This window comes from Jaculus jaculus, chromosome 3 (assembly GCF_020740685.1).
Source record: "Jaculus jaculus isolate mJacJac1 chromosome 3, mJacJac1.mat.Y.cur, whole genome shotgun sequence".
NCBI lineage: Eukaryota > Metazoa > Chordata > Mammalia > Rodentia > Dipodidae > Jaculus > Jaculus jaculus.
Window position 1 is genome coordinate 185,598,417 of NC_059104.1, and position 22,008 is coordinate 185,620,424.

At 38.8% G+C, this 22,008-nt stretch overlaps 1 pseudogene; it reads right to left on the minus strand.

The window, feature by feature from the left end:
- Positions 1 to 656: 656 nt before the first annotated feature.
- Positions 657 to 22,008, minus strand: part of LOC101609997 — a 147,930-nt pseudogene continuing 126,578 nt past the window's right edge.

Consider the following 22,008-nt stretch of genomic DNA (forward strand, 5'->3'; position numbering starts at 1 on the left):
ACACACATATCCACAACCCTTACATATTTTTTTTTGTTTTTAGATTTAAATATAAAAATACTACTTTGCTTTGGGTTATAAATGGAGGACCAAGCAGTAAAGAACTTTTCTTCTCTTAAGGTAGGACAGCCATCTGTTGTCGCTGAGCTGCTGTTTGTGAAGGGTGTGGGTGGCTCCAAGCAAGAGAAACACAAGAGGTAAACTAACCCCCAGTTCTTGCTCTTCTCCTAACCTCCACTAGTGAGAGTTGGTTTAATCTTAAGAATTGAAGTTTCCCACAAGGAGACATGCCATCCTAAGTAGTCAGGCCTGACCTTTTAGCTGTCCTTCAGAGAAAGTTCTCCCCCCCTTCAAACACTGCTTTGTGCGGAGGTGACATCTACCAGACAAGCTCACCTCCAGAGAGAAGCAGTCACCACCTTTCCCTGCGCCCACCCACACATTAGAAAGGAAGAAAACAGGGTCTGGGTACATGGAGATTAAGAACTTGACCCCTCTATCCTGACCAAGGAAAGCAAGGTTCACTGGGCATGAGGAATAAAAAGACCTTGAAATCCCACTTTTGAGTAATGAGGATAATTACGACACCAGGGAGAGGGAGAGTTGCAGTGGGATGAAGAGCTGGGAAGGGCTCAGTCGCGGGAAGCATCGGCCCCTTAGCTTTTGTACTGGAAGGGCTCGTGGCCAGTCTCCTTGAGAAGACGTGTATGGATGATGGCCTCTGTCACTGCCAAGGGGTCGCAGTTGGCAGAAGGGCACAGGTCTTCGAAATAACCCCTCTTCTCCTGGCCGACACACCGGGGAATTCAGGTGCTGGGCATTGCCCAGGCCTCCCTTGGGATGGTAGGCACGGACGTGGTACTGGTGCCGCTTGCTGAGTTTCTCGATGGCCTCCTCCATGTACTTCAGGCCACTCTCCCACATGGCCTTTGTGCTGAAGTCGGTGTGGCAGCCAGCACCGTTCCAGTTCCCAGGAATGGGCTCAGGACCAAAGGTTGCTATCATGCCAAAGCCTTCACATACATGATGCAAGATCAAGTGGGCCACCCACAGGTGATCTCCCAGGCGGATTCCTTCACAGGGTCCAATTTGGAATTCCCACTGGGCAGGCATGACCTGGCATTTGTTCCTGAGATCTTGACTCCAGCGTACAAGCAGGCCGGGTAGTGAACCTCCACGATGTCTCTGCCATAGGCTTTGTTGGCTCCCAAGCTACAGTGATGCGGGCCTTGGGGCTCAGGGAAGCCACTGGAAGGCCAACCAAAGGGGTGCCCATCCGTCCCCATGAGAGTGTATTCCTGCTCCATTCCAAACCAGGGGTGCTGGCTGCTGACCATGTCCATGATCCGCTTACAGGTGTGCCTTAAATTGGTCTCGGCAGGCTTCTGATTATTCTTCAAAACTTCACAGAACACCAGCTTGTTGGGATCCTTGTGGAAAGGGTCACGGAACATGGCAACTGGGAGGCGGTACATGTCACTGTTAGAGCCTTCAGACTGGAAAGAAAGTGCTGGAGCCATCCTAATTCCATTCCAGCAACTCTTCTACATGCCTGGGCTCACAGTCCAGGGTGCGGGCTTGCAGCGCAGCCCTTCTCCGGTACCATCGGACCAGACATACATGGCCGGGACTGTCTCGCCCTGACGCAGGCCATGTACATCTGCTGGATGCCTTTGTGCAAGCTGGAACTTGCTGAGGTGGCATGGTGGAGGGCGTTCTGGGCAGCCGTGGCCCGGGGAGGAAGGTGGGCAGGCGGCGGGAGAGAGCGCAGGGAGGAGACCGGAGTACGGCTCAGACGTTGCGCTGGGCTCTGCCGAAATCATAGTTTTAAAATCAATCTTGTCATAAGAGAAACTAGAATTATAATACATTATTTTAGATACTCCAATTATAAAATAAGTTATTTTCTCAAGTACAGGTGATTAAAAACAGTCCAAAGCAGAGTCAGGCTGGCAAAGATGGTGATGACTTCTGAAGAGGAATGTTTTGGTTAATTAGGGTTAGGGTTAGGGTTTTGCTTTCCTCATCTACCACTTTCATGTTGCAGATCCAGGACCAAAATTGTCTTATCTTAGGCTATCTTCATTATCTTTATTAGAAACAACCCACTGCTCGCTCACCTGAGTGTCTGACCCAAAGATCTTTTGACTATTCGGTATGTGTTTTGGAATGTCTTCGTGAAAGAATACCCTCTTTCATCATCCTAAAAGCTAAGAATATCATATAAGCAGGTTACAGCAAAGCTATCATTTGCCTATATTATGTTTATGTGTATTGTATTTTGCTTTCATTCATGACTTTCTTTTGGTATGTAACTCTAAAAATCTATATAACCACTTTCACACCAGAATATGTTATTTGAAACAATGGGTATCCATGTTCCTAGGACCATCTTTAACTACAATAAACTCTCTGTTCTGTTTGTGATGGGGTTTTGTATTACACTGGAACAATATTTGAAAATTATGACTCTGTGAACACATTTTAAGTCATTTTCCACTATTTAAAAATGTTCTTTTACAGCACCACTTTCTGAATCTTTATCTCTTTGAATCAATCTATTATAAACCTTTTAATTCTTATGAGATACATGAAGAACTGAACTGATCAGTCTTGGTACTAAGATGAGGTAAAGGTTTTATTATAAATCTCAGTAGAACAAACGTTTTCATGCATGAAGATATAGTTGTCAATTCAAAGAGATTTTAGAATGATTAAATAAATGGACTATCTCATCTCTCATATGATTAAATGGATAGTCCTAAGGAACTCATCCACTAACAATTGCACTCCTCAAAAATAATCAGTGGAATGAAGTGATAAGGAAAATCATAAATTTAGGAAAAATTGAAAATATATTTATATTAGATCCTCTTCTGTTAATAATTCATTCATGAAGAACATGGGGGATGTAACATAGTTTTAGACTAGAAAAAGGTGTCTTATACTAGAAATATTTAATCATTTTTAACAAAAATATGAAGAGGTTTCCAGTCTCTTTCATCTTGAAAGTTGATGTTTAAATATGACATCTCTTAATTTTTCATGTTAACACAATAAGTATTAAATGAGATCCATAATAGGGGTAGAGAAAAAAGGTAAGCCTTTGTATCAAAAGTTAGGTATACAGTAAAATAGGCAGTCTTTAAACAAAAACTTAGTGGATAACTCAACTAGGATAAGAGCAAAGGATTATACAAGGTGTCACTAAAGACAGAGAATGGGGCCACCAAAATCTGTCTGAGAGACAAAGGTTATTTCACAAAGAAAGTCATTTCTTAAAATTAAGATGTGTTTTCTGTTTATAGTTGAAATTTCCTTCAGGCAAAGGAAGAAGGCTCCTTCCATCCAGAACCACCAGAGCAGATCTAGGGTATGGGGTGGCGGGGTATTTAGTGACTACATGATGGGGTAGTGCTATTGACTCACGTCAGTTTTCAGATCTAGGGTACGGGGTGACGGGGTATTTAGTGACTAGATGATGGGGCAGTGCTATTGACTCACGTCAGTTTTCAGATCTAGGGTATGGGGTGACGGGGTATTTAGTGACTAGATGATGGGGCAGTGCTATTGACACCCATCATTTTTCAGATCTAGGGTACAGGGTGACGGGGTATTTAGTGATTAAACGATGGGGCAGCTCTATTGGTGCACATCAGTTTTCAGAACATGTTCAGTTACAGTAATAAGCTCTGTGGGGATCATGCTATAAAACAGCTTGCATGTCAGCCTTAGAAATAGGGTGATGTGTGCTAACACTTTAGGCAACTTTTAAATCAACATGGTTTTGTTAGCTCATTAATTGTCCCCTGAATCTTATTATCTTAATAAAGAATTCTAATTTTGCTAGACACAAGCCCCCTCATTTCTGGTAATATGTTTTTGCTAGAAATAACTTCATTATTTGGATCTATGAATGAGATATAACACAAGTCTGTTAATCTGTTCTTTCTTCACCTGACAGTAGTAACACTGGATGGAATTAACCCACTTTTATCCACTCATACATCCAGAAACATTGACATATTGATTGACAGGGCAGAGATTGATGCCAAAACCATATCCACTATCAGAAATGCACCTGAAATTTTTACTTTGAAAGAAAAAGAAAAGACCCTGAGTATACACAATACCTACCAAGTTAGAGATCCAGAGGCTTCTAAGAGCTCATCACCGAAGTAGACTTAAAACTCACCCACCATGGCTCAGGGAATTTTGTAGTAGAGAGACAGAAAGATTGTAAGAGCCACATGTTGAGACATCATGCCCACAGCCATTCCCTCCCCCCCCGCAAAAGAACTATTGCTCCCACAATGCATAAACTATGTGGAATACCTGCAATCCCACTGAGGAGCATCCCTGACAGAATGCAAGCAAGGACGAAGGAACAGAGGGTAACAACACCTGATGTATCCACATGAAAAATTTTCTTAATAGTAATAGTGATAATAATAATAAGTATAACAAAGGAAAAAAAACAAGGGTTAATTTTGCTTGAGGAAACTTGAACTTATTCAAAGTAGACATATATAAGAGCAAAATTACATATAGTTATTCTGTAAATACAGATTACTGGAGTTCTTATACTGGTTTATAGCATATCTTACATTGAGAGAATGAAAGCATAAATCCTAAAACACACCTCCAGATTCTTGGCTTATGGTTGATGCAATGTATCTGCTACATCCATTCACCTGTGTGGGCAGGCCCTTTTAGTCTCATAATATGTTTGTATGACTTTACCTGGAACCTGTAATAGAATTCTAGAAATGTAACTTATATCCAAAATCCCTGGCTTCAAGTAAATCAAACATTTTTCTGAAAACTCTACATGTGAAACTCCCCTTATGGTTAAACAAACAAGAACAACAAACATGAGTCTTTATCAGACTTCATCTCATGTAGAAGAACTATTAACCAGTAGGAAAGCAAGCTAGATATTTTCCTGCAAGCATAACTCTACCACTGAACAGACATTTCTCACAGCTTCCTCATCCTTTGGATAGAATTCTGGGAAACAAGATCTATACACACTGGCTGTAGTTGTAGGAATCAAACACCAAGTATTCATAGATCATTTTATATGGTACAGTTTCAGTTGACTTCAGTAGAATAAATAAAATTACCCACACAGGAACCCCCACTTCCAGCTTGGGCCTACAATCCACAATGAGCTTTTGATCAGAGAAACCTACAAGGTTTCCCAAAACAATGACAGACTTCTGTCAGAGTAATTGATGACCCACCAAAGGCCAGTGGTAAGACCCTATTGCTGAAGACTCCATACGCAGCTGGCACGTAAAATGGAATGACATGGCTGGAAGCCAGGAGAGAGTCAGTCCCCAGACAGTCAGCGTGTCTAGTGCCAGAAGGCGCTACATAGGCGACTGGGGGAAGTGACCAAGATCTGTCCAAGCAACACATTGTTTAACCTAAGTAGCAACAATTAACTGGATGTGATACCCACACAAGTGCAATAGTGGTACACAGCCATGGTGAGGAATCAATTGCTCTTGATTTGGCTAACTGATCCACTCAGTGGTACTAGACCCTTAGCTGGAGGTGGGAAACAAGTCAGAACCATACCCAAACACAAGCCCACTCTACAATATCAAGCTACCATCAATCACGGGGTATAAGAGGGCCTACACCTATCAAACTGCCTATCAAAAAAGTAAGTGTTATCTCAATTTTCTGGGTGCTAACTTACTCTCCGTTGGAGAATCTGCTTCTCTTTTCCAGATAGATGCAGATCCTAAGAAGAGAGCTGCCCCAACATACCTCAGAAGGGGCCCAACTGAAACTAAGGACAACTGGCGAAATAAGCAAGGGTGATGTTTTCCTGTGAACTGGATACCAGCACAAAGGGGAAGGAGATCAATGCAGAGAAAAATCAACTCCTACCAAATCAGAGAGCCAGAGCCTCAGAGGCCCCCAACACCTCAGCACTGAAGCAGACCAAAAATGAACCCAACATGGCTCAGGGAAATCTTGCGGAAGAGGGGGCTGAAAGAATGTCAGAGTTACATGTTGGGTCATGATTTTCAGAGACATTTATCATACTAATAACTGGGGGCTAACTCCACAATGCACGACCCATTTTCAATAATAAGGAGGGTCTAATGGGAGGGGGTAGATCACAGATGAGCCTAAATAATGGTACCAAACTGCCTGTATTTACTGAAAAGAATAACTAATAAATTAAATTAAAAAAAAAAATTACCCACACAGGGAACTTAGAAGTTAAGAGATGGCATTTATCCATTTATTTATTTATTTATTTAGTCTTACCAGAGATCAAACCCAGTGACTTATATACTAAGGAAGTATTTGTGCGCAGAGCTATAACTCTCAGCTTTATAAGACAGGTTGTTTGGGATTGAAAAACAATAATTCAACATTCAACATTCACACACATGTGTACATTCACATGTGCAGGAATATGTGCACATACACTAACCTCTCAAGTCTCAGAACAGAAAATTTCTGTATGTGATTAAGAGGGGAGCCTGGGGGGGCACAGTCAGATAGGGAATAGATCGAGGGGACTGCTGATGCAGGGGAATGGAATGGCAGACAGAATTCAAATACTCTATTTATAATTAGTCATGGGCTCAGAAAACAATAAAAACAGAGGTTAGGAAGAAAAGGAGAAAAATGTAAAATGGTCAGCTATTTTAAAGGGCATTGCTTTATGTGTCTTGGAGAAGAGGGTAAGAGAGTAAATTAAACTCAGCTCCTCTTTACCATGACAGGAGGAAACACCCAATTCCTGTAAGAGGCAGTCACAGAGCCCACTCTAATAGATGGGCTCCCAGCTCTGGGGTACCTCCTTCTCAAAGGGAGCTTTTGCTTGCAAATAAAGAATAAACTTTATTACCTTTGCTTTGTACTGCATTTCTGAGTCTGTCTTCATCCTTGTAACTTCCAAATATTTTTTAACTTTGAGATAAACACCAGTGGTCCCTAGTCCTTAAACGGGATGCAATTTTGAGCAACAATGAGAACAGCTGCGGGGGCAGGGAAATAGGGACTCTCTTTTATGTTGTTCTTTTTTTTCTTAATTTTTTTAAATTTATTTATTTGAGAGTGACAGACACAGAGAGGAAGACAGATAGAGGGAGAGAGAGAGAATGGGCGCGCCAGGGCTTCCAGCCTCTGCAAACGAACTACAGACACGTGCACCCCATTGTGCATCTGGCTAATGTGGGACCTGGGGAACCGAGCCTCGAACTGGGGTCCTTAGGCTTCACAGGCAAGCGCTTAACCAGTAAGCCATCTTTCCAGCCCTTATGTTGTTCTTAAAGAGGACATTACTCATCAGTGATTGTACCAGGGGATTTGGGGTTGACTTACAGCCACTCACATGATATAGGGAAAGTCTTAATGCTATAGGTTTGCTTCTCATCTTCATTGACATTTTCACTGATGCTTGACTCAAACATTGTCATACACTCCATATGTTTAAACATGACTTAATGTTCAATACCTGGTGATAAGTATTCTACCATCTCCCCACTGCATTGTATTTGGGTTCATGAGACTTCCAAGACATTGTTTCTATATTCCCTTGCTTATTATATACTATGCATTATATTTTTATTTGGTGTTTGCCCTTTCTATTTTTTTTATTTATATTATTTATTTTTTTTATTAACATTTTCCATGATTATTAAAAAACATCCCATGGTAATACCCTCCCCCCCAACACTTTCCCCTTTGAAATTCCATTCTCCATCATATTACCTGCCCATCTCAATCATTGTACTTACATATATACAATAACAACCTATTAAGTACTCCCTCCCTTCCTTTCTCTTCCCTTTATATCTCCTTTTAACTTACTGGCCTCTGCTACTAAGTATTTTCCTTCTCACTCAGAAGCCCAGTCATCTGTATCTAGGATCCACATATGAGGGAAAACATGTGGCCCTTGGCTTTCTGAGCCTGGGTTACCTCACTTAGAATAATCCTTTCCAGATCCATCCATTTTTCTGCAAATTTCATAACTTCATTTTTCTTTACTGCTGAGTAGAACTCCATTGTATAAATGTGCCACATCTTCATTATCCACTCATCAGTTGAGGGACATCTAGGCTGATTGCATTTCCCAGCTATTTTAAAAACAGCAGCAATAAACATGGTTCAGCACGTACTTCTAAGGAAATGAGATGAGTCCTTAGGATATATGCCTAGGAGTGCTACAGCTGGGTCATATGGTAAATCAATGTTTAGCTGTTTTAGGAACCTCCACACTGATTTCCATAATGGCTGGACCCGATTCCCACCAGCAGTGTAGAAGGGTTCCTCTTTATCCACATCCCCGCCAACATTTATGATCATTTGTTTTCATGATGGTTGCAAATCTGACAGGAGTGAGATGGAATCTCAATGTAGTTCTAATCTGCATTTCCCTGATGACTAGTGACATAGAACATTTTTTTAGATGCTTATATGCCATTTGGATTGCTTTCTTTGAGAATGTTCTATTTAGCTCCAAAGTGCATTTTTTGATTGGCTTGTTTGATTCCTTATTATTTAACATTTTGAGTTCTTTGTATATCCTAGATATTAATCCTCTATCAGATATACAGCTGGCAAAGATTTTTTTCCCATTCTGTAGGTTGCCTCTTTGCTTTTTTCACCGTGTCCTTTGCAGTGTGAAATCTTTGTAATTTCATGAGGTCTCAGTGATTAATCTGTGGTTTTATTGCCTGAGCAATTGGGGTTGTATTCAGAAAGTCTTTGCCAAGACCAATATGTTGAAGGGTTTCCCCTACTTTTTCCTCTAGCAGTTTTCAGAGTTTCAGGTTTGATGTTAAGGTCTTTAATCCATTTGGACTTAATTCTTGTGCATGGCAAGAGAGAAGAATCTATTTTCATCCTTCTGCAGATATATATCCAGTTTACCCAACACCATTTGCTGAAGAGGCTGCCTTTTCTCCAGTGAGTATTTTTGGCATTTTTATCGAATATCAGGTGGCTATAGCTACCTGGGCTTACATCTGGGTCCTCTATTCTGTTCCACTGATCTACATGTCTGTTTTTGTGCCAGTACCACGCTGTTTTTGTTACTATGTCTCTGTAGTATAGGTTAAAATCAGGTATGGTGATACCACCAGCCTTATTTTTGTTGATCAGTATTATTTTAGATATTTGAGGTTTTTTGTGATTCCAAATAAATTTTTGGATTTTTTCTTTCCATGAAGAATGTCTTTGGAACTTTGATAGGGATTGCATTAAATGTGTAGACTGCTTTTGATAAGATTGCCATTTTCACAATATTGATTCTTCAAAACCAGGAAAAAGGGATGTTTCTCCACTTTCTAGTGTCTTCTGCAATTTCTTGCTTAAGTGTTTTAAAGTTCTCATTGTACAGATACTTTACTTCCTTGGTTAGCTTTATTCCAAGGTACTTTTTTTTTTTTTTTTGATGAAATTGTGAATGGGAGTGATTCTCTGATTTCATCCTCTGTGCGTTTGAGTTAGAATATATGAAGGCTACTGATTTCTGTGTATTTATTTTGTCTCCTGCTACATGGCTGTAGGTTTTTATCAGCTCTAACAGTTTGCTAGTAGAGTCTTTAGGGTCCTTTATATATAGAATCATGTCATCTGCAAATAATGATAACTTGATCTCTTCCTTTCCAATTTGTATCCCTTTTATGCATGTCTCTTGCCTTATTGCTGTGGCTAAGACTTCCAAAACTATATTAAATAAAAGTGGGGACAGTGGACACCCTTGTCTTGTTCCTGATTTTAGTGGAAAAGCTTCCAGTTTTCCCCCATTTAGTAATATTCTGGCTGTAGGCTTGTCATAAATAACCTTTATTATATTGAGATATGTTCCTTCTATTCCCAGTCTCTGTAGGACTTTTATCATGAAGGGATGTTGGATTTTGTCAAATGCTTTCTCTGTGTCTAATGAGATGATCATGTGATTTTTGTCCTTCAACCCATTTATATAAAGTATTACATTTTTAGATTTGTGTATATTGAACCATCCCTGCATCTCTGGGATAAAGCCTACTTGGTCAGGGTGAATGATCTTTCGGATATATTCTTGTATTCTGTTTACCAATATTTTGTTGAGAATTATTGCATCTATGTTCATGAGGGAGATTGGTCTGTAATTTTCTTTTTTTGTTCTATCTTTGCCTGGTTTTGGTATCAGGGTGAAACTGGCCTCATAGAAGGAGTTTGGTAGAATTCTTCTTTTTCTATTTCATGGAAAAGCTTAAGAAGCAATGGTGTTAGCTCTTACTTAAAGGTCTGGTAAAATTCAGTAGTGAATCCATCTGGGCCTGGGCTTATTTTAGTTGGGAGAATATTGATAACTGTTTGGATCTCCATGTTTGCTATAGGCATATTTAAGTTATTAATCTGATTTTGATTTAATTTAGGTAGGTCATATAAATCAAGGAAATCATCCATTTCTTTTCAGATTTTCATACTTTGTGAAGTATAGGCTTTTATAGTATGTCCCTATGATTTTTTGAAGTTCTCTGGCATCTGTTGTGATATTTCCTTTTTCATCTCTCATTTTATTAATTTGCGTCTCTTCTCTCTTTCTTTTGTTCAGATTTGCTAAAGATTTATCAATCTTGTTTATCCTTTCAAAGAACCAACTCTTTGTTTCATTAATTCTTTGGATTATTTTTTTGTTTCTATTTCATTAATTTCTGCCCTAATCTTTATTATCTCTTCCTGTTTACTGATTTTTGGTTTTTCTTTTTCTTCTTTTTCCAAGGCTTTAAGGTGAAGCATTAGGTTGTTTATTTGCGACCTTTCTATTTTCTTAATATAGGCACTTATGGCTATAAATTTACCTCTTAGAACTGCCTTGATTGTGTGCCTGAGATTTTGGCATGTTGTGTTCTCATTATCGTTTGACTCTATAAATTTTTTGACTTCCTTATTGATTTCTTCATCATTTAGTAGTGCATTGTTTAGTTTCCATGATTTTGTGTATGCTCTATTGCCTTTCTTGCTACTGGTTTGTAGTTTAATTCTATTGTGGTCAGATAGAATGCAAGGAATTGTTTCCATTTTCCAGAATTTGTTAAGATTTGCTTTGTGTCCTAATATATGGTCTATTTTAGAGCATGTTCCATGTGCTGCTGTAAAGAATGTATATTCTGCAGCATTTGGATGAAATGTCCTGTATATATCTGTTAGGTTCATTCCTTCTATGACTTCATTTAGTCCAGATGCCTCTCTGTTTAGTTTTTTAGCCCGGGATGATCTGTCAATTGATGAGAGTGGGGTGTTAAAGTTTGTGTTGAATAATCTGCTGTAATCCTGATGGGCTTGCCTTTGTAGGTAACTTGATTTTTCTCTTTAACTGCTTTCAATATTTTTTCTTTGGTTTGTGTGTTTGGTAGTTTGATTATAATATGGCAAGGAGAGGTCCTTTCCAGGTTTTGTCTGCCTGGGTTCTAAAGCCTTCCTGTATCTGCATTGGCACCTCTTTCCCAATTTGGGGGAAGCTTTCTTCTATGATTTTGTTGAAGACACCTACTATGCCTTTTGGAGTGGAATTCTTCTCCTTCTACTATGCCCTGAATTCTTATATTTTATCTTTTCATAGTGTCCCAAATATCTTGAAATTCCCACTCATACTTTTCTATAAGTTTGTCTTTCTGTTTGTTGGACTCTATTAGATCTGCCACCTGGTCTTCTAGCTTAGATATTCTGTCCTCTCCTTCATCCATTCTACTGGTGAGATTTTCTACAGAGTTTTTTATTTCATTAACTGTGTTCTTCATTGCTAGTAATTCTGATTGGTTTTTCTTTATTATTTCTATTTCCTTATTTATGTCTTGTATTGCCTTCTTCATTTATGAAAGTGGTATCCTGCATCTTCTTTGATTACTTTGATTTCCTCTTTGAGTTCCTCTTTGACTCCTTTAATTTGTTCTCTGACTTCTTTGAACATATGTACAATCATTCTTTTTAAAATCTTTCTCAGGCATTTCCTCTAACTCGTTCTCACTGGAGGTCATTTCTGATGCATTAATACTGTTAGGTGGATTTCTATTGTCTTGAATTTTAGTGTTTTTTTGTGTTAGAATGTATATATTTTTGCAACTTGGATTAAGTTAATGCTTGGATTTTCTAGCTAGCTAGCTATTCTTAGCTGTATCAATTGATTTGATGTTATATATCTTCAGGATAGGAGCTTAAGGTGTTAGGTGTGGCTGTTAAGGCTCTCATAGTATCTACAAAGGTCTTCCTAGGGGTTGAGTTTCCCTGCTATGGGAGTATTCAAGTAAGTTGATTGGAATAAAATACAGGTAGATTCTAAAATTTAACTAAACACTGTACACATTCAATGAAAAACAGCACTGAATATTTATGCAAGAGTAGTTATTATAACAACCAGATCCTCTATCAACAAAGAGGTTAAGATTTCTGGTTTGTTGAGGGATCCAAGTCAGCTTGTGACCAAGTGAGACCCTTCCCTGGTGCAATCAATCCGTTACCTTTTTGGATGATGCTGGTCTCAGTCAAGTTGCTGTCTGGGTCGTTGGGCTGCTGTTGTGATTTCTGGAGCTGGACACTGGCTTTTACTGCGGGGCCAACTGAGGCTGGCAACTGTGGCCATGCAGAACGGCACCCCCACTGCTGGAACCGCCACTGCTGCTCCTGAAGATGCTGCTGCTGGGTCTGTCAGCGCTGCTGCTAAAGCTGCCGCTGCTGGGTCTGTCGCCTCTGCTGGGTGCACCGCTGCTGCTGCTGCTGCTTTAGCTGCCACTGCTGGATCCTCTGTTGCTGCTGCTGGATCTGCGGCTTCTGCCTCTGCTGCTGCTGCTATTGGATCTGCCACTGCTGGGTCGCTGCTGCTGGGGCCAGAGCTGCTGATGTGCTTTGGGACCCTGCTCCTGCTTGGGTCCCACTGTTTGCTCAAGTTGCTGTGGCCAAGTCCCGGGACCACTGCCCTCTTCGCTGGAGCTGGGCACAGGTGGTGGGGGAAGGAAGGGAGCCGCAGCTGCTCTACTTCTCTCACTGTTCCATGTGTTCTTCTACCTTGTGATCTGCTCCTCCATTGCTCACTGCCGCTCTCCCTTCACGTTTCTTGAGTTGCAGAGAGCGCCGGTGTGATTGGAAGCTCCCCTCACCTGGCTTTTCCTGCAGCTACAGCCTAGCCTGGCTGCTTTCCTGTGCGTATTTTGCTGAGATTTTTCAGTCTTTTCCCCCCCAGGCTGCTTTGGCGTGGTACCTAAGCCGCCATCTTAATGGGAAGTCCCTCCTATGCATTGTTTTTAAGGAGGAATTTCTAAAATTAACAGAAGAGCACTATCTATGTAAGGCCATAGATAACAGCCCAATGTACCTGATACGATTCATTTTTCTTATTAGATATTGGACTCATCCAGTAAACAGTAAATGCATGAGTAAATTACATATTATTGTAAGGTTTTAAGTCCTCTGGAAAAATAGAGAAGACTTTTCAGAGACCCTTGGTAAACTGTGGTCATATGTAAAATTAAACTGGATAATTCTTTTAAAGTACATTCTCTGAAAGACAATACTGAGGTGCATATTAATGGGCAAATAATTTGTTAAACATAATAACAGAAAATGATAGAGGACTGGAGAAATAGATTAAAATGAGACAGAAAACAAAGTATAGTTTAAGCAAATTTTAGATCCCAATGCACAGGGGTTCTTAAGTATAAATCACATTACCTCTTCACAGAAGATAAGGGGTTTCATAGAAAGGATAGGTTGGTGTAAAAACTCAAAAGTATATAATATTACCTAAACATATCCCAAAGGGAAGAGTGAAAGTAGAATCACTGTCAGGATTGAAATAAATCCACGTTTTATGAAATCTCTTTCTAATGCTGCCTACAAATATCCTTCCTCATTAATGTGGACTGGGTGATGTCTGTTTCTAGTAAGTCAGTCAGCCTCCCTCTCCTTGAGAGGACAGATGACAACCTGTGAGGTCATGCCAAACATTGCAGGAACTGAGCCTGAGTCAGGCTGCTGTGTGGTGGTTTATTGACACAAAAGCACAGCTTTTACCTCAGTGGGAATAAAAGAGATTCATCCTAGAACCAAAAGTGATGAGTGTGGTCCACTTACAGACGTTGAAGTTACCCCCAATTCCATGTTTCAATATGGTAACAGTTTCATTAAGTTTTTAAGAGATAGAACAGTCATAAATCAAATACATTTCAATACATTCAAGGAAATCTCAAGAAGGAGAGTTACAGTTAAGTACAGAAATCGCTGCTACAGGCCATAGATACCATCTGATGACATGCTTACATTTGGTGCTGGTGTAGGCTAGAGGTCTTTTTGTACATCCCAAGACAGTCCAAAAGGATTCACCTAATATTCCTAAGAACGTTAGGTTTCACACAGAAGCTGGTGATAATTTACTACTCAATAGGTTAGGACAGCGCATGAAATTTGACTCAGGACGTGCAATACTTCAACTTCTTATAGTCACTGAAGTTCTAATCTATCAGTTAGCCTTGCAGAATATTCAATTCAGGCCAGTTTCTTTCTAGGAACCTTAGTAACATGGGAATGGCCAACCTCACATGGCTCCTGTAAGCCTAGTGAGTGTTCAGTTGATTGCAGCCCTAGATAACATCTTAACTGCAAAAGCATAGGGAATTCTGAGCCATTACTGAAGATACTTCAAGTCAATGGCCACACCCCAAAATGTACCCAGCCTGATCTGAAGAGACTTCACAGTTCTGTACTAGAACATCCATGAGATAATGTGTTGTGTGAGTCTACCTGAGAAGACATGAAAAAACACCTTTCAGGCCATAAAGGATACCAGCTACAGTCCAAAGGTAAGATTTCACCCCTTCCATCTGGATTTAGTGAACCAGTAAATTTCTTGGGTTAAGGGCATGGGTGACTCATGGGAAGTTATGGCATCAAAAAGTCCACTTAGTGTGGCCTTCATGACTTGTAGGAAGCTCCGCCTAAGACACTCTTCTCTCCTCAGCAATTGTTTACTGTGATTTTTGTAATTTTCTGAGCTTCCTGCACTTTGTAAGTTCCATTTCCTGATTGACTTTATGGAGTTTCCTTTCTTTTTCCAAGAGAAAACATTTCAATTGGGAGAAAATAACCATACACAATTTTATTAATTGTTAAGGCTTATACCACATATGTATGCAGAATAGAATAGCTACCACATTCTAGGAATATCAAGAGAACTGCTTTGAAAGAATAAAGAAAAATTCATTGAGAGGAAGATACAGTTCTTATAGCAGATTTTAAAAACTTAGCCATATCTGGAAAGTCATTTTTCCATGTTAGTAACATAATCATAGTTTATAAAGGACCTAGGTATCTTGGGGATCCATGTTTTATCCTGATACAGTTGCTAATGCTCGATTATACAAGATAGTGCTTATGGAATTAAGATCTGGTAAGCTATTTTTGCAAAGGCAATCAGGGCCATCAAGTTCCCTGTGCAGTTCCTCCATGCTACATCTCAAAACTAATCTGGATCAAGGCTCACTAGCATCTAATTAGCATAATAGTCTTTGGCAGGCAGGCTACTAATTTTCCTGAAAAGGCAAAAGCAAAGAGAATGATGTTTGAACCTTTGAGTTTTGTGAGTCTTTACTGTTCCTTTTTATTTTTTAGCTTCATTTTTTGACTAAAATAGCTTTCAAAATCTGTCAATCCAAATATAGAATTAAAGATAAAAAATATATCCTTCTCTTTTTCTAGCAAATTGGTCCTAAGATTCATAAGTAGGGGAAACAGGTGTGCAACGCTGAGATGATGCCCTGGACTGTGGGAGAGGAACTAGGGGCTAATATGACTGCCTGGAGTAAAGATGGTGATTTACTACAATTACAACAGAGATTTTTTGTTTTTTTGTTATTGTTGTTTCTCTTGAGGCAGAGTCTCATGTAGACTCGGTTGTCTTCAAACTCACTATCTAACTGAGAATGCCCTTGTATTACTGAGCTTGGGTTTTGCTTCCATGTCTGACTATATGAGATATTCAAGAGTAAGTCATACAGAAAATACATGTTAGGATATAGAACCATCTAGTCATATGCTTGACTGTCATTTTATTTTTCAGCAGCATAAAATATGCTATTTGTCTCATAATACATAGCTCAAAGAAATTTTCATGAGTTAAAAATCAGAGGTTAAGGAAACACTGGGAAATGTTTCTTTTGAGAATAGGAATGTAGATTCAGATACATAAATATGCCATTTGATGAGTATCTTCCCTAATCAATTTTGCTTTTCTTCTCAATATATTAGGAAAAATTGTAATACATCACTTGGAATGCAACAGCACTGCAATATAGAGTTAATGAAAAATGCTTTTATATTAATAAAAAGGTGTTAAGGAAAATAAGACTTGTTTGTATCTTTAAATTTTTATTTCTTAAACCTACACACTGTGCAAATTTCCTAGACCAAGGGACTGATTGTTCATTATATGAATGCCATTGGTTGACAGGATAAGAAAAGCCATTGTTAATGCATATTTAGAATAAATCTCAAAGGCATGTTTACTGTGGTAAAATTTACATAGGCAAAATGAAGTGTTCTGAGAACCTCAATAAATCTTGTCAACCATGTTCAGTTGTGCATATGCACTGCCATAGGCAAGATGCAGCTGCTTTCCTTCACCTTCAAGGAGTCTCTCCTATCCTTGGTTATCCGTCTTCCCTCCCACATTCTCTAAGAAAATTGGTGCACTTTCTTTAATTATTCATCATCTTTTGCAATGTGTTGTATGTGAAATCAAAGTGAGAGCTTCTGTGTCTTCCTCCCTTTACCTAGTGCATTGCCTGTGTTACACCGTAGCATGTGGCTTTTTTTCATTGTTACAAAGTAGTATTCTGTTTTGCAAAAGAATCTCAATATGTTCAGTGTGTTTATTATAACTGAACACACTGTGTTAAGTATTCGATGTGAAACAAATTTCATACCCTATAAAAATAGATGTGACATTTGTTTTGGCCCATTAAGGTATAGCATGAGAGTGAGGTTATGAAAATTATTGTAAATATCTAAAAAAACCTTGTTCTTTTGTAACCTGTCTTTTTGCCCAGTCACATACCTTTAAGCAACACCTGTCTGTTTTTGTTCACTGAAAAGAAGCATTTGCATCAAGTATTTTATTAAAAAATGAATTGCATGATATGTCAGGTTATTAGAGTCTATTCTGATAATTAAAGTCCATGTTATATTTGTATATATAAATCTTTCTTTTCTTGTAAGTGTATAACTATATTGTAGTTTTACCTTATACTCACAATAGTTTAGGCTTTTAACCATGTTTTGAATATGCTTATTTTTCCATTTGTTTACTTCCTTTATTAAGTTTCTACTCAAATAATTAGCTTAGCTTACTTGGACTGTTTTCTTGCTTTTCATCATGATGTATTATCCTTTACATGTTTCCATGTGGCATAATTATCTTTATACTCAAGCAAACTTATTTATCACTTCTTATGATGTAGACATGCTGCTATCAATTTTTCCACTTATGTATGCTAAAAATTAGTTTGGATTTCATGTTTGTCCACCATTTTTTATTAGTTAAACTTTTACTTATTTTTGGTTTAGAGACAAATTATACTTCAAAATTTGCAATCATGTATTATTAGGAAATATTAGGCAACTTTATGTAAGTATAAATATTGTGATAAAGTACATCATAGTACAATCCCATATGTTTTGCATTACTTTTAGTATATTTTTTATGTTCACATGTTTTAAACTATGTATCTTCTTACTTGTTTTCCTATAATAGTCAAAGCATGGAAGCTTTATTTTTATATTTATTATGATACAAGTGCGATACCACTGATTTCTGTCTGCACTTGAATTTTATTTTTTAATTTTGTATTTGTGTTTAGTTATTTATTTTATTTTATTATATATATATGTATGTATGTATATATATATATATTTTTTTTTTGAGTAAGGGTCTCGTGTAGCCCAGGTGGGCCTCTACCCTCTAAGTTCTAGTACCATGATCGGTGCTTTTGACTTTATTATTTTTTAAAAAGTTTTATACACTTTTGTTTACAAATTTGTGGGTGGGGGGCATGGAGATGAGAGGTCAACATCCATTGTCTTCCTCTTACACACTCATTTGAGACAGGGCTTCTTCCTGAACCAAGAGCTCATCTATATGACTAGAAAAGTCAGTTAGCCAGCCCTGAGGAATGCCCGGGCTCTTCCTCCCCAGCACCATTTCTGTTTGTGTGAGCGTGTCGGGTACTTTTTGTAGGTTCTGGGTGTCTAACTGAGATCATTATACTTGCATGTACCTGCTGAGCCAGCTATGTTGTCTTTTTGTTTTTGTTTTTTTATTTCACTTCCATGTTTGAACCATGTTTCTTCTGGATATGGCATCTTAGCTGCAGTTGGTTTCACTTTACACTTTAATTCAAGGTCATTGTGGAGGCTTGGTTCAGGTGTCCCTCATAAACGTATGTGTTTTAAATTCTAGGTCCCTAGCTGGTAGTAATTTTGGAACCCAGGTATTGTTGGGGGGAGGCGTATGGGTGTTATAGTCAGCTTCTCCTTGCCAGAGTTTGGCACACTTTTCTGTTGCTGCTGTCCACCTGATGTTGGCCAGGAGTTGATGTTCACTCTCTGCTCATGTCATCGTTTTCACCTGCCATCCTGGAGCTTTCTCTTGAGCCTGTAAAACAAAATGAACCCTTTCCTCACACAAGCTACTTCTTGTTGGGTGTTTACTGCCAGCAATGAGAAGCTAACAACAACAATAAAATTGTTATCAAGAAGTGGTGCCATTGCTTCAAAAATGTGATTCTGGGTCTTTGGCCTTTTAGAACTGATTTGAGGGAGGAATGCTGAATTATTTGAAATCTTGGCCTAAGAGATGCCTTACAATGCTGTAAGTACAGCTTGATAGACTATTCTGGTCAGTTAAAAGACCTGAATGCAATAAGAACTATGGTCTGTGAGATCTGGCTTATGAAGGTGAGAAACAGCTTTGCCTAAACGGGGCTCGAAGCAGCTCGTGGGAGAGACCTGCTGTTGTGCCCATGTCCTGAGAGCTTGTGCAGGGTGCGTTATGTAGAAACAGATTGGTATGAGCACAGGAATATGACACTGGAAGAAAATGAAACCTTTGGGCCCAAACTGGGGAATGTTCAGATGCAATTGTTTGAGAGAATACAACCATTGATATTGGACCAGTTGACCATGCACTGGGACAACAGGAAGAATGCAAACTCTTCTGAAGGGGGCTGAATGCTAAATGAGTGTGCTATTCTTCAAAGTCTGCTTTACTCCCCACTGGATTAATAAGTTTGTAGCCCAAATGGTACTATGGAGTATACAAAATGCAGGAAAAAAAAAAAGGATCATTGATTTTTCAACATAGTTTTGTATTTTAGAAATGGCCATGGGCAGTGTGAAGCAGGCTTGTTGTATTATCTCTGTGGAAGCCCAATAGAGCCACAAGGATGAACCATGGGTTGCAGTAGAGACCCAGTTGAGATGCCAGGACTATGGGATCGTGGTCATGGAGAGCTGTCTGCAACAGATGAAGTTTTCTCAGATTATGAGTAGTCTAGCTGGAGGGGTGGTATTGGAACTCCAGAGACTTATCACTTGTTGGACTTGGAGCTACAGAGTTTGATGTTTGCCATGTTTCTTTTAAATTTTGTATTTGTTGAATTTTTTTTCTATTCCCAATGCCAACTTTTGTAGTGGGAATGCTTCTGTGACATTTGTGGATTTTTTTGGTATTACAGTTTAGTGAACAGGCTTTGGACTATGGGGATATTTAAACATCATTAGGATTGATAAAATATATGAGGACTTTTAAAGTTGGACTGAATACATTGCCTTTTACATCATGGATGGTTATCAGTTTATGAGGGTCAGGGATGGAATGTAGTGGTTTGATTCAGATGCTCCCCATAAATTTATGTGTTCTTAATTCTAGATCCTCAGTTGGTGGCAATTTGGGAATTTGTTCCTCCTACAGGATAAGCTTTGTTGGGGGCAGGCTTATGGGTATTATAGCCAGTTTCCCCTTGCCAGTGTTTGGCACATTCTCCTGTTGTTGTTATCCACACTGATGTTGGCCAAGAAGTGACATATACCCTTTGCTCATGCCATCATTTTCCCCTGCCATTATGGAGCTTCCCCTCAGGTCTGCAAACCAAAATAAACACATTACTCCCACAACTTTCTCTTGGTTGGGGGTTTTCTGCCAGAAATGATAAATTAATGGCAATAATCATTTAACAACTTTCTTATTAAATGATTTATGAAGAGAAGTCAGACATAATGTTTATTTTTCCTTTTCTTAATCTATTTGTCTTTTGACTATGACTGTATCTGAATGGGCCTTTGTGTGGGGATAGCAATAGTGGTGGTGGTATTGATTTGACTGCATGAACAAAAGAATTCAAACATGCAATAAAAAAAAAAAAAACCCAGGAGAACAAAACTTACAGAAAAAAAAAAAGCAGAAAAATGGGAACAGACAGTGAAGATCAGAGAAAAGCCATCAAGAGCTATGCTAGGATGTGAGTTAGTATGGTATGCAGGTGGATCCATGTCTCTACGGCCTGGAACACTCCAATTTATCTAAGCATGGATTCACAGGTCTTGAATAAGATAGCTCTTCCTGAGCAAGTACACTTTTTATTATTCTCCATAGAATACAGAGTGAGAAAGCAAAATTGTATCATGCTAGATTCTGTCATTCTTCTCCAAGTGCTTATATCAGCAGGGGGTTGGGGAGGGGGAAGCAAAGTCAAAGGATCCAGGTTTGATTCTCCAAGATCCATGTTAGCCAGATGCACAAGGGTCCACATGCATCTGGAATTCATTTGCAGTGACTAGAGGCCCTGCCACATCCATTCTCTCTCTGTCTGTCTCAAATGAATAAATAAATAAAATATAAAAAAGACATGTAGGGGTACATGCAAATATTATGAGGCTTTGTTTCAGGGATTTGAGTGCACACAGATTCTAGAGTCCTGGAGCCAAGTGGCAGCAAATTCTGGGAGATATATGCATTTATTCTCCTTAGTATAATTTTTATAATTTATAATAATTTATAATTCGTGAGTAGTAATTTATTAGTAGTATAATTTTAAATTACTGTGGTCATTTCTCATCATTTGAGGAAATATTTCACCCTTATTTTTGTTTTTCTGTACTCTGTGCACATTTATTAAACACACTATGATTCTAGATGTCTAGTAGCTACAAATGAAGTGATGACCTTGTACTTCCTGAATTCCTACCCACAGTGGTGGAGGAGATAACTTTCCTGAGGTAAAGCATACACCCAGTCAGTTTCAGTGTAACCAAAGTTGTTTGTAGCAAGGAGGGCTGCAAGCCTTCACCCCTAAAACTGCTGGGAACTGATAAGACTTACTAAAGGAAATGAGTTCAGGCTTAGTTAATTTCTATGGTCCTGTGCCAGGAAAGCTTCTCATTTTCAGGCAATTCTAGCCAACTTCACAAAACCTGCAAGATGAAAGTCCATGGAGGAACCAGCATGAGCTTTTGTAGGGGGCAGCCTCCCAAAAAGCACAAAAATCATTATTTTCATACCTCACATGGACTTCACATCAGTCCTATCGTTCCCACAGATTTGGTCATGCAGCTTTTCTATGTTATAGAGACATAATAAAATGCATTTTTTTAGAAGACATTAATCTTTCCAATATTATACATTTATGAGAATTGAATATTTCTTTTCCAAGTCAACATTTTAAAATAAATCACATTAACTCCTTTCCTGATAAGGCAAGTTAAAATGTGTGCATCATTTTCATTAGGGATAGTTATTTCTATTGACATTCTTTCAAACTGTGAAGCCAAATGCCTGACTTCTTACCTTCTGAATGCACACAGATGCATACTACCTCCTCACATGGATATGACATTGTGGGATAACTACACATTGAACAATACAATAAATCCTGTCCTTCAAAATGAGAGGCACAGAGATATAACTCAGAGGTGGAGCTTTTGACTGCATTATACAGA